The sequence below is a fragment of the Phyllobates terribilis genome, unplaced genomic scaffold (genome assembly GCF_046119375.1).
Source record: "Phyllobates terribilis strain yellow unplaced genomic scaffold, ASM4611937v1 Scaffold_170__1_contigs__length_4071412, whole genome shotgun sequence".
Lineage (NCBI taxonomy): Eukaryota > Metazoa > Chordata > Amphibia > Anura > Dendrobatidae > Phyllobates > Phyllobates terribilis.
This window is the reverse complement of record NW_027362930.1, coordinates 469,155-484,168: the sequence shown is the minus strand read 5'-3', so window position 1 is coordinate 484,168 and position 15,014 is coordinate 469,155. Positions and strand designations below refer to the sequence as shown.

Genomic DNA, 15,014 nt, shown 5'->3' with positions numbered 1-15,014 from the left:
GTGGACTCAATCATCCGCCTCAGAGCTTCCTGATTGGCAGAGAGAGAGGAAGACTCTTCTATCCAGGGATGCCTATCTTCTGCAGAAAATGTATGGACTTTGGGCATTCCTTTGAGAGCTGCAAGGAGGAGAACGCTCTTTGCAAGAAGTGCTATCAAAAAGGACATGTCACTCTGAACTGCCCAAATCAGATGATCTGTAATATCTGCCGTATCCCTGGGCACTCTTTTCGGGATTGTCCGTTGAGAAAAAAGACCTTCAGCTATGCAGATGCAGCTCGGGGGGGAGCCCCTCCGAAGCGGTCCAGTCCTGAAGAACAAACAGACAAATCCAAGGACCCTCCCGGGAACCCTTCTGGGGATCCGCCCAAGGACACTGCTGGGGACCCGCCTGGGGATAGCATTGTTCTCAAGGATTGGTCGGAGAGTCCAGATGGTCATGTGGTGGAGGAGAATCCAGCTGAGTCTGAAGTGGAGATGGGAGAGGAGTCTTCTAAGGAGGCTGGTGGTGAGGAGGAGGAGGAGGAGATTGACATTGACGTGGAGGTTTTGAGGAAAAGGAAAAAGGAGAAGTCGAGTTTGTTTAAGGGAGAGAGCGCCAGCAAAAGACCTGCTGGGCGTTTGAAAATAGTCCTCCCTAATTACTCACCTAAACCGATCATCTCAGTTCCTAAACCTGTAAACCCATCTGATCCGGTGAACATCGAGGAATTCTCAGACACGGACGTTTCTGCGGGTCCCTCTACCCCGGTCGGATTCATGTCAGATACGGACTCAAGTTCTGTTTAAATGATTTATGGCTACACTCAAAATTGCCTCACTAAATGTGAGGAGTTTAAAGGGCTCTGTCAAGAGAGCTGCTTTATTTTCTTACCTGATGACTTTAGATGCTGATATTTTTTTACTTCAAGAATGCGGCATTGACCATGACCCTAACTATAACAAACTAAGGGAAGATTGGGCGAACGGACCTTCCATCTGGTCCGGTGAAAATGGATCGCGTGCTACTGGTGTTGGCGTCCTGTTTAAAAACAAAGACTTTAAGGTTACCTCGTTCACTGAAGTTGAACCTGGACGTGCACTAGTTGTTAATGTGAGTTACTGTGGATCCGAGTTCAAGCTGATTAATGTTTATGCATCTCCGATTAAAGAGGAAAGATCCAGTTTATTAGATATCATCAAACTCTTTATACCTGGTCCTACACCAACTGTGGTTGGCGGTGACTTCAATTGTATCCGGTCTGATGAAAATAGGACATCAGGTACTAGAAGGAAAGACAAAACTGAGATGCAGTTAAAAAATCTAATCGATGATACTTGCCTGAATGATGTCTGGAGAGTAAAGAATACCTCTGAACCAGGATACACTTGGGAGAACAATCTTCTAAAATCAAGAATTGACTTTGTTCTGACATCACAGAGTTTTAAAGTGAATAAAGTGGATCTAACAGGTAACATCTTTTCTGACCACAAAACATTAATTACTCACTTGGAATTGCCCAGTCTAGAGAAAGGGCGAGGTGTCTGGAAGTTGAACACTCTGCTGCTGGAAGATGAAAGTATAAAAGAGGAATTTTTGAAATTTTATAAAAAACTACAGGGGAAAAAACGTTATTACAAAAGAATTCTAGAATGGTGGGAGTATGTGAAGTTTCAAATTAGACATTTTTTTCTCTTAGCTGGCAAAAGGAAGGCCAGACAGAATCAGAAATGGTTTAAAGACCTGAATACAAAACTGCAAACAGGTTACAAACTCAGAAATGCAGGGATAGATATGGAGGATGTTATTTTACAAGTCAAAGAAGACATTAAAAAAGCAATTGAACAGAAAGGCAAAGAAATAATTTTCAATGCCAAGGTAGAACATATGGAAAAAAATGAAACATGTTCCAGGTTCTTTTTCAAAAAATCTTTAGAACGCAAAGAATTAATTAAAGAACTTGATGGTGAAACAACTAAAGATGGACTGTTGGACAAAGCGCAAACTTTTTATCAAAATCTTTTTAGCGAAAAGAAAATTGACGCTGATTTTTTACCTGATGCTCTTAATTCATTGCAGAATCACCTTGAAAAGCTAGATCAAGAGTTGTTGATTGAAGATATCTGTGAAGAAGAACTGCTAAGTGCAATCAAAAGCTTTTCTAGAGGAAAAACACCGGGTACTGACGGACTACAAATTGAATTTTATCTTACTTTTTGGGAGATTTTAAAAGACGACCTGTTTGAGATTTTTAAAGCTGTCTTTTTATGTGACAAATTGCCTGAATCTTGGAGAAGTGGTGTGGTCACCCTGCTTTTTAAAAAAGGAGATAAGACTAATCTAGAGAACTGGAGACCAATCACGTTACTCAACGTAGATTATAAAATTATGGCAAAAATCATGGTGAACAGAATGAAGAAGGTGATAGAGAAGGTCGTGCATCCTGATCAGGTATGTGGTGTGCCTGGTCGTACAATTGCAGAAAACTTGAATATTATACGGGACGCAATATGGTATCAGCAAGAGAGGAAGCAAAAGCTAGCTCTTCTGTCCCTTGATTTCCAGAAAGCGTACGACAGAGTCTCTCATAAGTACCTGTATTCTGTGTTAAAGAAAATGAAATTCCCGGATGTTTTTATTAAGCACATTGCACTTTTATATGATGGAAGTTTTAGCAGGATTTTAATTAATGGTTTTTTATCTTCAGAAGTTTTTCTAAAGTCGGGTGTCAAACAAGGATGCCCACTCTCGCCTCTGCTTTTTATCTGCGCAATCGAGCCTCTACTGGCAATGTTGAGGAAAGATAAGATGGTGAAAGGTGTACCCATACCAGGTGGAAATGGACTAAGTACTAAGTCACTGGGGTACATGGATGACATCACGATCCTGTGCGACTCAGAACAATCGCTGAGAAGAGCAGTAAGAACTACTGATTTTTTTTGTTTAGCATCTGCCTTCAAACTGAACTTGGAGAAGAGCGAATGTCTTGGATTCGGTGATTGGTCAGATGCGCAGATTCCTCAACTTAAAATAAGAAGTGATAAGATCAAAATTTTAGGTGTTGTGTTTACAAAGAAGAATGATGGAGAAGAAAGTTGGCAGTTGGTGAAGGAGAAAATGCAAAAGAAGATAAGTTTATGGAAACTCAGAAAATTATCAATGGAAGGTAAAAACTTGATCATTAAGTCTTTGTTGTTGCCGATAATGTTGTTTTTAAGTATGGTGTACCCTCCGAATGAGAACACAGTAAAGTTTCTCCAGAGACAAATTTTTCTTTTTCTGTGGGGATCAAAAATGGAGAAGGTTCGAAGAGAGACAATGTACAAGCAGCATAAATATGGTGGAAAGAATATCCCAAATATCAAAAAATTTTTGTACCTAAAGTTCTTTAGTTTTTGCTTCAAAATGACCAATCTAAGAACTCATTGGTCTTTCTACTTAAGATATGCAGCTGGAGATATCTTTAGGAAAAGAAAGTGGATAACATTGCCCCAAAATTCTCCTGTCCTAATTACACCGCCAAAACAATATGTCTTACTAGAAAAAACAATTAGACTTTATAACTTACCTGAAATAGATGTGGAGATGCTGTCAAATTCAAGAAGACTGGCTCTAGAGACAAAGAGAAAAGAAACGATGACAGCAGTGGCAAACTTTACATACACTAAAAGTGGAAGAATTTGGAGAATGACTTATGCACCTTATCTAACAAATGAATATAAAGACTTGGCATGGGCAATAGTGCAAGAATGTGTTCCTGTTAGATTTTTTCAACACAGAAGGGGATTGTGCAATACTGCAAGATGCCCTAGAACAGGCTGTGTTAGAGAGGAAACAGTTTTACACACCTTTTGGAACTGTTTTTATGCCCAAAATGTCTGGAAAGAAGTTGGAAGTCTCTTAAAGTTTGTTACTGGTCTTAAGTTTTTAAATCACGAAGTAGTTTTATATGGAAATTTTACATGTCAATCAAAAGAAAAAGAAAGAGTCATCTGGATAATGATAAATGGAATAAAGGATGCGCTATGGAAAGTCCGAAACATATTGCTTTTTAAAAGAGATTTTATAAGTGAAAGTGAATGCATAAAATTAGCACTAAGTGAAATATATATTTATTACCTGTTAGATCTGAAGAGAATTGGGAAAAAAAGAGCCAAGAGTCTATGGAACTTTCATCTGTGGAACCTTGTAGCATGAACAGATTATAAGGCAAGAGAAATATTAGAAGAGAAATAACAACTGAAATATAAGAACAAAATGAAAAAGAAAAAAATCTGTTCTTATCAGTTTAATATCTGATACGTCCCCTATCTGCGGACCATATATTAAATGGATTTTTAGAACAGGGAGATGGAAAAAGAGCTTGCTCTGTCCACTCCACGCATTGACCTGGTATTGCAGTATCTCCAGGACCGGTGCACCCCTTCTTTAATGCAGTTTCTAAAATCAGAAAGAATTGAATTCAATGTTTTTTGTTCATTTTGCTTGTTTGTCGGATTTTGGGATGGACTCTTTGGCTTTGCTTTTCTTCTCCTCATTGGATTTTTCATGTTCAAAGTTGCAGAAGCCAGATTACAAGCTCATTTTGGTTCAACTTCAGCAACTGTGCATTGCATTGCCATGTAATGTGATGCAATGCTATCTTTCTAGCTCTCCCTTTTTACTTCCTTTTGGATAAACAGACATATTAGGCAAGCATTTTGGAGCTTTCACCTAAATAACTACAGGTGGTGAGATAAGCTGCACAATATAATTGACCTTTCAGTATATTGTTGCACACACACCATCTATTTAGCAAATGCCCTTGTTATCAACAGCAGCCTTTTAAACTCACCTGAGCTAACAGGTATGTGCGCTGGTTACTCTGCTGCGCTTAAAATTTCTTTTTTGGTTTGCTACAATGCCTTTTCTGAAACGTTGTCTCCTTCTGCTGGAACACTGACTTCTTTCATTTAATGCCTGCAGACTATAAAAGAGAACCCAACCCAAAAAGTTTGGTTGATTAGTCTGTGGCATTCTGTTAAACTGTTGCTTATGGCGGTCTCTGTGAGCATCTCAGCGACATTCAGCCAGCCAGGTACCCTGCCTGCAGTAGATGGAATGTGGCAATGGAACGCTGGCTGCGCGTGTCATAATAGGCTCTGAGCCTTTATATACCTGTGCACAGCAGCAGCCACCTTCAGTCTGCTGCTGGACAGCCAGCAGCAGCAGCAGCAGGAGAGGTATGTAATCAGGAGCCCTCCTGCTAAGGGTAGACAGCTGCTCGTTCCACCCCACCCCCCGCCTTAATTGGTTCTCCTCCCTTCCAACGGTGTTGAGGCGGGTGGGAACAGCAGGGGGTGAAGGTGCTGTGTTTAAAGAGGTGGAGTTATGCAGATCTAAAACGCGTGGATTGCAGCAGCAGCAAGCCGAAAAGTGCAGGCATGTAAGGGATCTAGAGGTTGACAACATGTCTTCTTAACGGGAGTCCAGGAGCTCATCTCCACAAATGGACTTTTCAGGATCCTTGGGTGGCTCCGTAGTTTGAAACCAATTCTGGTTATCGCTTCTCGGCCTTTTGGCTAAGATCAAGTGTAGTATCTGTTCTTATCAGTTTAATATCTGATACGTCCCCTATCTGGGGACCATATATTAAATGGATTTTTAGAACAGGGAGATGGAAAAAGAGCTTGCTCTGTCCACTCCACGCATTGACCTGGTATTGCAGTATCTCCAGGACCGGTGCACCCCTTCTTTAATGCAGTTTCTAAAATCAGAAAGAATTGAATTCAATGTTTTTTGTTCATTTTGCTTGTTTGTCGGATTTTGGGATGGACTCTTTGGCTTTGCTTTTCTTCTCCTCATTGGATTTTTCATGTTCAAAGTTGCAGAAGCCAGATTACAAGCTCATTTTGGTTCAACTTCAGCAACTGTGCATTGCATTGCCATGTAATGTGATGCAATGCTATCTTTCTAGCTCTCCCTTTTTACTTCCTTTTGGATAAACAGACATATTAGGCAAGCATTTTGGAGCTTTCACCTAAATAACTACAGGTGGTGAGATAAGCTGCACAATATAATTGACCTTTCAGTATATTGTTGCACACACACCATCTATTTAGCAAATGCCCTTGTTATCAACAGCAGCCTTTTAAACTCACCTGAGCTAACAGGTATGTGCGCTGGTTACTCTGCTGCGCTTAAAATTTCTTTTTTGGTTTGCTACAATGCCTTTTCTGAAACGTTGTCTCCTTCTGCTGGAACACTGACTTCTTTCATTTAATGCCTGCAGACTATAAAAGAGAACCCAACCCAAAAAGTTTGGTTGATTAGTCTGTGGCATTCTGTTAAACTGTTGCTTATGGCGGTCTCTGTGAGCTTCTCAGCGACATTCAGCCAGCCAGGTATCCTGCCTGCAGTAGATGGAATGTGGCAATGGAACGCTGGCTGCGCGTGTCATAATAGGCTCTGAGCCTTTATATACCTGTGCACAGCAGCAGCCACCTTCAGTCTGCTGCTGGACAGCCAGCAGCAGCAGCAGCAGGAGAGGTATGTAATCAGGAGCCCTCCTGCTAAGGGTAGACAGCTGCTCGTTCCACCCCACCCCCCGCCTTAATTGGTTCTCCTCCCTTCCAACGGTGTTGAGGCGGGTGGGAACAGCAGGGGGTGAAGGTGCTGTGTTTAAAGAGGTGGAGTTATGCAGATCTAAAACACGTGGATTGCAGCAGCAGCAAGCCGAAAAGTGCAGGCATGTAAGGGATCTAGAGGTTGACAACATGTCTTCTTAACGGGAGTCCAGGAGCTCATCTCCACAAATGGACTTTTCAGGATCCTTGGGTGGCTCCGTAGTTTGAAACCAATTCTGGTTATCGCTTCTCGGCCTTTTGGCTAAGATCAAGTGTAGTATCTGTTCTTATCAGTTTAATATCTGATACGTCCCCTATCTGGGGACCATATATTAAATGGATTTTTAGAACAGGGAGATGGAAAAAGAGCTTGCTCTGTCCACTCCACGCATTGACCTGGTATTGCAGTATCTCCAGGACCGGTGCACCCCTTCTTTAATGCAGTTTCTAAAATCAGAAAGAATTGAATTCAATGTTTTTTGTTCATTTTGCTTGTTTGTCGGATTTTGGGATGGACTCTTTGGCTTTGCTTTTCTTCTCCTCATTGGATTTTTCATGTTCAAAGTTGCAGAAGCCAGATTACAAGCTCATTTTGGTTCAACTTCAGCAACTGTGCATTGCATTGCCATGTAATGTGATGCAATGCTATCTTTCTAGCTCTCCCTTTTTACTTCCTTTTGGATAAACAGACATATTAGGCAAGCATTTTGGAGCTTTCACCTAAATAACTACAGGTGGTGAGATAAGCTGCACAATATAATTGACCTTTCAGTATATTGTTGCACACACACCATCTATTTAGCAAATGCCCTTGTTATCAACAGCAGCCTTTTAAACTCACCTGAGCTAACAGGTATGTGCACTGGTTACTCTGCTGCGCTTAAAATTTCTTTTTTGGTTTGCTACAATGCCTTTTCTGAAACGTTGTCTCCTTCTGCTGGAACGCTGACTTCTTTCATTTAATGCCTGCAGACTATAAAAGAGAACCCAACCCAAAAAGTTTGGTTGATTAGTCTGTGGCATTCTGTTAAACTGTTGCTTATGGCGGTCTCTGTGAGCTTCTCAGCGACATTCAGCCAGCCAGGTATCCTGCCTGCAGTAGATGGAATGTGGCAATGGAACGCTGGCTGCGCGTGTCATAATAGGCTCTGAGCCTTTATATACCTGTGCACAGCAGCAGCCACCTTCAGTCTGCTGCTGGACAGCCAGCAGCAGCAGCAGCAGGAGAGGTATGTAATCAGGAGTCCTCCTGCTAAGGGTAGACAGCTGCTCGTTCCACCCCACCCCCCGCCTTAATTGGTTCTCCTCCCTTCCAACGGTGTTGAGGCGGGTGGGAACAGCAGGGGGTGAAGGTGCTGTGTTTAAAGAGGTGGAGTTATGCAGATCTAAAACGCGTGGATTGCAGCAGCAGCAAGCCGAAAAGTGCAGGCATGTAAGGGATCTAGAGGTTGACAACATGTCTTCTTAACGGGAGTCCAGGAGCTCATCTCCACAAATGGACTTTTCAGGATCCTTGGGTGGCTCCGTAGTTTGAAACCAATTCTGGTTATCGCTTCTCGGCCTTTTGGCTAAGATCAAGTGCAGTGATCTAGCGGTTTCTGCCTTGGTCTTGGCTGGGAGGCGCTTGGGGTACCCGGCTCCTTGGCTTGGGGGGATCGCTACACTTATCGGTGGAGCTAAACCCCCCTGCTGCTATTAGGGACTCGGATTAGTCCCTGGGCAACGAGAGGCGATCACCTTGTCACCACACATAGCTGTGGGGGGCAACTGTCGCCACACATAGCTGTGGTGGCAACATTTGGAGGATTAAAAGGAAAAAACGGAAGGAAAACGGATCGTTGAGATGGAGTTTTGGAAAAAGAAGAGATGCTTACGTTTTTTTGTGAAACGGGAGACGGAAGAAACTTTTTTGGAAGAAAAATGGATTCTGGAAATTTTGAGGAAATATGAAGTTTTGGAGAAGGATATCTACTGTATGCAAGAAATAAAGCAAGGTAAAGTTTGTGATGTGACTCTAGTTTCTGAGGAAAAGTGCATTCATTTTTTCAAAGGCTGGAGTGAAGAGGATTCTGGGAAAATTGGAGTAAGTGCATCATTCATGGGGAAACCGAAGAGTGTGATAATTTACATGGACAATCCGTTTGTGGAAATAGAGGAGATAATGGTTTTTTTGGAATCTAAATGTAAGATGGTAAAGTTTCAGAAATTATACAGGAACAAAGTTGGTATTTGGAACGGAAAGAGACGTTTTTTGGTGTGGACAACAGGAGAAGAAAATTTGCATAATGGGAGGATTATGGTAAACGGGAGTTCTGGGTATTGTTACATGGAAAGCAGCAAAGGAACTTTTGAAAAGAACTTTGGAGGACAAAAGGAAGATATTGGTGATAAAATGAAGAAGGAAGTTGATGCCATAATTATAGAGGAGAATAAGCAGGAAAAAGAAGTTGAAAGTTTAAAGGTGAAATTGAAGAAAAAGGTAACGGTACAGGAAAATTGTGGATCAAGGAAAGTATCTGGTGAAAAGAAAGAAGTAAAAGAGGAAAAGGGTAAAGTGTTGGAGAAGGTGGTGACTTTCAGAGATGATGAGGAAGAGTATGATAGGGAACAGATGCGGTTAGAGCATGAGGAGGAAGAAAAGAAGTTAAGGGGTTTTGTTGGGAGGAAAGTAAAAGAGAAAAAGGGGATATTTAGTTTGGGAAACCGGGTGAAGTAATGTCAGTGGTGATTTGTTTGGAAACTGTTGAAACTGCAAAGGAATTGTTATGTTTAACTTTATATATATTAATTCAAATGAAAAAATATAAATATAATATCTAAACACGATGATGGAACTAAAATCTTGAGTTTGGTGATATACGATTTAAGATTATAAAACTTAATTTCTGAGTGTTTGGAAAAAAAAAAAAAAAAAAAATCTGTTCTTATCAGTTTAATATCTGATACGTCCCCTATCTGGGGACCATATATTAAATGGATTTTTAGAACAGGGAGATGGAAAAAGAGCTTGCTCTGTCCACTCCACGCATTGACCTGGTATTGCAGTATCTCCAGGACCGGTGCACCCCTTCTTTAATGCAGTTTCTAAAATCAGAAAGAATTGAATTCAATGTTTTTTGTTCATTTTGCTTGTTTGTCGGATTTTGGGATGGACTCTTTGGCTTTGCTTTTCTTCTCCTCATTGGATTTTTCATGTTCAAAGTTGCAGAAGCCAGATTACAAGCTCATTTTGGTTCAACTTCAGCAACTGTGCATTGCATTGCCATGTAATGTGATGCAATGCTATCTTTCTAGCTCTCCTTTTTACTTCCTTTTGGATAAACAGACATATTAGGCAAGCATTTTGGAGCTTTCACCTAAATAACTACAGGTGGTGAGATAAGCTGCACAATATAATTGACCTTTCAGTATATTGTTGCACACACACCATCTATTTAGCAAATGCCCTTGTTATCAACAGCAGCCTTTTAAACTCACCTGAGCTAACAGGTATGTGCGCTGGTTACTCTGCTGCGCTTAAAATTTCTTTTTTGATTTGCTACAATGCCTTTTCTGAAACGTTGTCTCCTTCTGCTGGAACACTGACTTCTTTCATTTAATGCCTGCAGACTATAAAAGAGAACCCAACCCAAAAAGTTTGGTTGATTAGTCTGTGGCATTCTGTTAAACTGTTGCTTATGGCGGTCTCTGTGAGCTTCTCAGCGACATTCAGCCAGCCAGGTATCCTGCCTGCAGTAGATGGAATGTGGCAATGGAACGCTGGCTGCGCGTGTCATAATAGGCTCTGAGCCTTTATATACCTGTGCACAGCAGCAGCCACCTTCAGTCTGCTGCTGGACAGCCAGCAGCAGCAGCAGCAGGAGAGGTATGTAATCAGGAGCCCTCCTGCTAAGGGTAGACAGCTGCTCGTTCCACCCCACCCCCCGCCTTAATTGGTTCTCCTCCCTTCCAACGGTGTTGAGGCGGGTGGGAACAGCAGGGGGTGAAGGTGCTGTGTTTAAAGAGGTGGAGTTATGCAGATCTAAAACGCGTGGATTGCAGCAGCAGCAAGCCGAAAAGTGCAGGCATGTAAGGGATCTAGAGGTTGACAACATGTCTTCTTAACGGGAGTCCAGGAGCTCATCTCCACAAATGGACTTTTCAGGATCCTTGGGTGGCTCCGTAGTTTGAAACCAATTCTGGTTATCGCTTCTCGGCCTTTTGGCTAAGATCAAGTGTAGTATCTGTTCTTATCAGTTTAATATCTGATACGTCCCCTATCTGGGGACCATATATTAAATGGATTTTTAGAACAGGGAGATGGAAAAAGAGCTTGCTCTGTCCACTCCACGCATTGACCTGGTATTGCAGTATCTCCAGGACCGGTGCACCCCTTCTTTAATGCAGTTTCTAAAATCAGAAAGAATTGAATTCAATGTTTTTTGTTCATTTTGCTTGTTTGTCGGATTTTGGGATGGACTCTTTGGCTTTGCTTTTCTTCTCCTCATTGGATTTTTCATGTTCAAAGTTGCAGAAGCCAGATTACAAGCTCATTTTGGTTCAACTTCAGCAACTGTGCATTGCATTGCCATGTAATGTGATGCAATGCTATCTTTCTAGCTCTCCCTTTTTACTTCCTTTTGGATAAACAGACATATTAGGCAAGCATTTTGGAGCTTTCACCTAAATAACTACAGGTGGTGAGATAAGCTGCACAATATAATTGACCTTTCAGTATATTGTTGCACACACACCATCTATTTAGCAAATGCCCTTGTTATCAACAGCAGCCTTTTAAACTCACCTGAGCTAACAGGTATGTGCGCTGGTTACTCTGCTGCGCTTAAAATTTCTTTTTTGGTTTGCTACAATGCCTTTTCTGAAACGTTGTCTCCTTCTGCTGGAACACTGACTTCTTTCATTTAATGCCTGCAGACTATAAAAGAGAACCCAACCCAAAAAGTTTGGTTGATTAGTCTGTGGCATTCTGTTAAACTGTTGCTTATGGCGGTCTCTGTGAGCTTCTCAGCGACATTCAGCCAGCCAGGTATCCTGCCTGCAGTAGATGGAATGTGGCAATGGAACGCTGGCTGCGCGTGTCATAATAGGCTCTGAGCCTTTATATACCTGTGCACAGCAGCAGCCACCTTCAGTCTGCTGCTGGACAGCCAGCAGCAGCAGCAGCAGGAGAGGTATGTAATCAGGAGCCCTCCTGCTAAGGGTAGACAGCTGCTCGTTCCACCCCACCCCCCGCCTTAATTGGTTCTCCTCCCTTCCAACGGTGTTGAGGCGGGTGGGAACAGCAGGGGGTGAAGGTGCTGTGTTTAAAGAGGTGGAGTTATGCAGATCTAAAACGCGTGGATTGCAGCAGCAGCAGCAAGCCGAAAAGTGCAGGCATGTAAGGGATCTAGAGGTTGACAACATGTCTTCTTAACGGGAGTCCAGGAGCTCATCTCCACAAATGGACTTTTCAGGATCCTTGGGTGGCTCCGTAGTTTGAAACCAATTCTGGTTATCGCTTCTCGGCCTTTTGGCTAAGATCAAGTGTAGTATCTGTTCTTATCAGTTTAATATCTGATACGTCCCCTATCTGGGGACCATATATTAAATGGATTTTTAGAGCAGGGAGATGGAAAAAGAGCTTGCTCTGTCCACTCCACGCATTGACCTGGTATTGCAGTATCTCCAGGACCGGTGCACCCCTTCTTTAATGCAGTTTCTAAAATCAGAAAGAATTGAATTCAATGTTTTTTGTTCATTTTGCTTGTTTGTCGGATTTTGGGATGGACTCTTTGGCTTTGCTTTTCTTCTCCTCATTGGATTTTTCATGTTCAAAGTTGCAGAAGCCAGATTACAAGCTCATTTTGGTTCAACTTCAGCAACTGTGCATTGCATTGCCATGTAATGTGATGCAATGCTATCTTTCTAGCTCTCCCTTTTTACTTCCTTTTGGATAAACAGACATATTAGGCAAGCATTTTGGAGCTTTCACCTAAATAACTACAGGTGGTGAGATAAGCTGCACAATATAATTGACCTTTCAGTATATTGTTGCACACACACCATCTATTTAGCAAATGCCCTTGTTATCAACAGCAGCCTTTTAAACTCACCTGAGCTAACAGGTATGTGCGCTGGTTACTCTGCTGCGCTTAAAATTTCTTTTTTGGTTTGCTACAATGCCTTTTCTGAAACGTTGTCTCCTTCTGCTGGAACACTGACTTCTTTCATTTAATGCCTGCAGACTATAAAAGAGAACCCAACCCAAAAAGTTTGGTTGATTAGTCTGTGGCATTCTGTTAAACTGTTGCTTATGGCGGTCTCTGTGAGCTTCTCAGCGACATTCAGCCAGCCAGGTATCCTGCCTGCAGTAGATGGAATGTGGCAATGGAACGCTGGCTGCGCGTGTCATAATAGGCTCTGAGCCTTTATATACCTGTGCACAGCAGCAGCCACCTTCAGTCTGCTGCTGGACAGCCAGCAGCAGCAGCAGCAGGAGAGGTATGTAATCAGGAGCCCTCCTGCTAAGGGTAGACAGCTGCTCGTTCCACCCCACCCCCCGCCTTAATTGGTTCTCCTCCCTTCCAACGGTGTTGAGGCGGGTGGGAACAGCAGGGGGTGAAGGTGCTGTGTTTAAAGAGGTGGAGTTATGCAGATCTAAAACGCGTGGATTGCAGCAGCAGCAAGCCGAAAAGTGCAGGCATGTAAGGGATCTAGAGGTTGACAACATGTCTTCTTAACGGGAGTCCAGGAGCTCATCTCCACAAATGGACTTTTCAGGATCCTTGGGTGGCTCCGTAGTTTGAAACCAATTCTGGTTATCGCTTCTCGGCCTTTTGGCTAAGATCAAGTGTAGTATCTTTTGAAAAGGCAGTTTTGTCCTTGGGCTGCCCTAGTAAATTGATGCATATTACACACTGGTTTGGTGCACTTGTTAGTACGCCAGGTGGCTCATAGAGTTATCTGATGGAAAACATGGCCCTCCAGGATCGAAGTCACTAGGCTGGGTAAGTGTGAGGGCTTTGGAGCAATGTGCCCCAGGAGTAGGCGCCCTGGTGGGAGTCCAAGCTTACTGGGACTGGGAACCCCAGAAAGACTTGGCTTCGTAGCACGCCGCACCTTTGCCAATCATACTTTCTGAGCAACCCCCCCTATTCCTGGCCTCCGGGCTAGGAAGGGGAATTTTTATAAACCCGGTCGGAGGTCCGGTCAGCTTTGGGCTGAGAAACCAACACAGGCTCCAGCTCCACTAGGGTGGCAGCCTAGATGGAAGCTGGGAGCACGAAAACGGCTCTTCTCCGGCTTCGGCTAGGGAGAGCATCGGAGATCCCTGACCCTCGCTGTGGCCTTCTGGCTCGGAGGGATGGGGATGGTTTATTGGGGACCCTCTCCTCCGGGATGGGTCCACATGAATCCTCGCCTCGTGCGCTGTTTTGGTGTGACTTCGGTCACATTTTTCAGTGCCTTGGATGCAGCTTCAATCAAAAAAATCTGTTCTTATCAGTTTAATATCTGATACGTCCCCTATCTGGGGACCATATATTAAATGGATTTTTAGAACAGGGAGATGGAAAAAGAGCTTGCTCTGTCCACTCCACGCATTGACCTGGTATTGCAGTATCTCCAGGACCGGTGCACCCCTTCTTTAATGCAGTTTCTAAAATCAGAAAGAATTGAATTCAATGTTTTTTGTTCATTTTGCTTGTTTGTCGGATTTTGGGATGGACTCTTTGGCTTTGCTTTTCTTCTCCTCATTGGATTTTTCATGTTCAAAGTTGCAGAAGCCAGATTACAAGCTCATTTTGGTTCAACTTCAGCAACTGTGCATTGCATTGCCATGTAATGTGATGCAATGCTATCTTTCTAGCTCTCCCTTTTTACTTCCTTTTGGATAAACAGACATATTAGGCAAGCATTTTGGAGCTTTCACCTAAATAACTACAGGTGGTGAGATAAGCTGCACAATATAATTGACCTTTCAGTATATTGTTGCACACACACCATCTATTTAGCAAATGCCCTTGTTATCAACAGCAGCCTTTTAAACTCACCTGAGCTAACAGGTATGTGCGCTGGTTACTCTGCTGCGCTTAAAATTTCTTTTTTGGTTTGCTACAATGCCTTTTCTGAAACGTTGTCTCCTTCTGCTGGAACACTGACTTCTTTCATTTAATGCCTGCAGACTATAAAAGAGAACCCAACCCAAAAAGTTTGGTTGATTAGTCTGTGGCATTCTGTTAAACTGTTGCTTATGGCGGTCTCTGTGAGCTTCTCAGCGACATTCAGCCAGCCAGGTATCCTGCCTGCAGTAGATGGAATGTGGCAATGGAACGCTGGCTGCGCGTGTCATAATAGGCTCTGAGCCTTTATATACCTGTGCACAGCAGCAGCCACCTTCAGTCTGCTGCTGGACAGCCAGCAGCAGCAGCAGCAGGAGAGGTATGTAATCAG

The 15,014-nt window shown here is 42.9% G+C and overlaps 7 non-coding genes and 1 pseudogene across 7 annotated transcripts; all 8 read left to right on the top strand.

The window, feature by feature from the left end:
• Positions 1-4,223: 4,223 nt before the first annotated feature.
• Positions 4,224-4,405, top strand: LOC141211801 (U2 spliceosomal RNA). Its single transcript, XR_012281716.1, has one exon. It is a non-coding gene; the product is annotated as a U2 spliceosomal RNA (small nuclear RNA).
• Positions 4,406-5,520: 1,115 nt separating this feature from the next.
• Positions 5,521-5,711, top strand: LOC141211739 (U2 spliceosomal RNA). The gene has a single exon (XR_012281675.1). It is a non-coding gene; the product is annotated as a U2 spliceosomal RNA (small nuclear RNA).
• A 1,115-nt stretch (positions 5,712-6,826) lies between these two features.
• On the top strand, positions 6,827-7,017 carry LOC141211727 (U2 spliceosomal RNA). Its single transcript, XR_012281667.1, has one exon. It is a non-coding gene; the product is annotated as a U2 spliceosomal RNA (small nuclear RNA).
• Positions 7,018-9,462: 2,445 nt separating this feature from the next.
• LOC141211726 (U2 spliceosomal RNA) lies at positions 9,463-9,654 on the top strand. The gene has a single exon (XR_012281666.1). It is a non-coding gene; the product is annotated as a U2 spliceosomal RNA (small nuclear RNA).
• Positions 9,655-10,768: 1,114 nt separating this feature from the next.
• On the top strand, positions 10,769-10,959 carry LOC141211716 (U2 spliceosomal RNA). The gene has a single exon (XR_012281657.1). It is a non-coding gene; the product is annotated as a U2 spliceosomal RNA (small nuclear RNA).
• A 1,118-nt stretch (positions 10,960-12,077) lies between these two features.
• On the top strand, positions 12,078-12,268 carry LOC141211422 (U2 spliceosomal RNA). The gene has a single exon (XR_012281397.1). It is a non-coding gene; the product is annotated as a U2 spliceosomal RNA (small nuclear RNA).
• Positions 12,269-13,383: 1,115 nt separating this feature from the next.
• LOC141211835 (U2 spliceosomal RNA) lies at positions 13,384-13,499 on the top strand (annotated as a pseudogene).
• Positions 13,500-14,023: 524 nt separating this feature from the next.
• Positions 14,024-14,206, top strand: LOC141211594 (U2 spliceosomal RNA). The gene has a single exon (XR_012281563.1). It is a non-coding gene; the product is annotated as a U2 spliceosomal RNA (small nuclear RNA).
• The last annotated feature ends 808 nt before the right edge of the window (positions 14,207-15,014 follow it).